We start from the raw sequence: 1,837 nt of genomic DNA, 5'->3' as shown, positions 1-1,837 counted from the left end.
CTTCTCTGTGCGTGACAGGGGGCAGCGCCCCAACCCCCTGATTGGCCCTGCTCTGTGTGTGACAGGGGGTGGCACCACAACCTCCCCATCGACTCTGCCTTGAGTGTGACAGGGGGCGGTGCCCCAACCCCCCAATCAGCCCTACCCTGAGCATGACTAAGGGTGGCATCACAACCTCCCAATCCACCCTGCTCTGTGCATGGCAAGGGACAGTGCCCCAACTCCCCAATCTGCCCTGCTCTGAGCCCAAACAGGGGCTGCACCTAGGGATTGGGCCTGCCCTCTGCCACCCAGGAGCAGGCCTAAGCCAGCAGGGCATTATCTCCCAAGGGGTCCCAGACTGTTAGAGGGCACAGGCTGGGTTGAGGGACCCCCCCTTCCCCCCGAGTGCACAAATTTTTGTGTACCGGGCCTCTAGTATAAAATATAAAAATAAATAAAAAGAATCTTTATTGTTGAAAGTATTACATATGTCCTCCTTTCCCCATTGACCCCCTCTAGCCCACCCACTTCCCCCACTCTAAGCCTTCACCACCTTATTGTCTGTGTCCATGAGTGATACATATATGCATACAAGTTCTTTGATTGATCTCTTCCCATCCACTCACCCACTCCACCTTACCTCTGAGATTCCACAATCTGTCCCATGCTTCCATGTCTCTGGATCTATTTTGTTCATCAGTTTATTTTGTTCGTTAGATTCCACATATGAGTGAGACAATATGATACTTGTCTTTCTCTGACTGGCTTATTTCACTTAGCATTTTTTTTAATAAAAAATAGGTGTTGACTTTTATCCAGTGCTTTTTCTGCCTCTGTTGATATAATCATGTGATTTTTGTCTTTCAATTTGTTTGTGATGTATCACATTTATTGATTTGCAAATATTGTACTAGCCTTGCATCCCTAGAATAAATCCCACTTGGGTGTGGTGTATGATCTTTTTAATATATTGCTGGATCCAATTTGATAATATTTTGTTGAGGATTTTAGTATCTATATTCATCAGGGATATTGACCCGTAATTCTCTTTCTTTGTAGTGTATTTATCTGGTTTTAGTACTAGGATAATGCTGGCCTCATAAAAAGAGCTTGCAAGTGTCTCTTTCTCTTGGATTTTTTGGAATAGTTTAAAGAGGATAGATGTTGATTCTTCTTTGAATGTTTGGTAAAATTCCCCTGTGAAGCTGTCTAGACCAGGGCTTTTGTTAGCTGGGAGTTGTTTTTTATTACTGCTTCAGTTTCATTAGTTGTTATTGGCCTCTTCAGGTTTTCTGATTCTTCCTGATTTGAGTTTTGGAAGATTGTATTTTTCTAGGAATTTGTCCATTTCATCCACATTGTCCAGCTTGTTGGCATATAGCTGTTCATAGTATTTTCTTACAATCCTTTGTATTTCTGTGGTGTCAGTTTTACTTCACCACTTTCATTTCTGATTGTATTAGGGTGCTTATATGTTTACCAGGGTTAGATCCCTTATTCGATCAATCCCTTTAGTGTTATGTAGTGACCTTTATTGTCTCTTGTGATGGCCTTCATTCTGAAGTCTATTATGTCAGATATGAGTATTGCTGCCCCAGCCTTTTTCTGTTTCAATTTGCATGAAATTTTTTTCCATCCCTTCACTATTATCCTGTGTGAGTCTTTTGTTCTGAGGTAGGTCTCTTATAGACAGTATATATTTGGGTCATATTTTCATATCCATCCAGCTACCCTATGTCTTACACTTAAGGTTATTATTGATAGGTACTTATTATTGCCATTTTAATTCTTTATGCCTGTGTTTCTCTCTCTATATATTTATTATTATTACAGAAGCCCATTTAGATTTTCTTGT

General features: G+C 41.1%; 1 pseudogene; it reads right to left on the bottom strand.

The window, feature by feature from the left end:
• Positions 1 to 1,837, bottom strand: part of LOC107182232 — a 47,590-nt pseudogene that overhangs the window by 45,468 nt on the left and 285 nt on the right.

The sequence above is a fragment of the Myotis davidii genome, unplaced genomic scaffold (assembly GCF_000327345.1).
Source record: "Myotis davidii unplaced genomic scaffold, ASM32734v1 scaffold673, whole genome shotgun sequence".
In the NCBI taxonomy this organism is placed as follows: Eukaryota; Metazoa; Chordata; class Mammalia; order Chiroptera; family Vespertilionidae; genus Myotis; species Myotis davidii.
The sequence above is the reverse complement of the archived record's forward strand: the minus strand, read 5'-3'. Positions and strand labels throughout refer to the sequence as shown.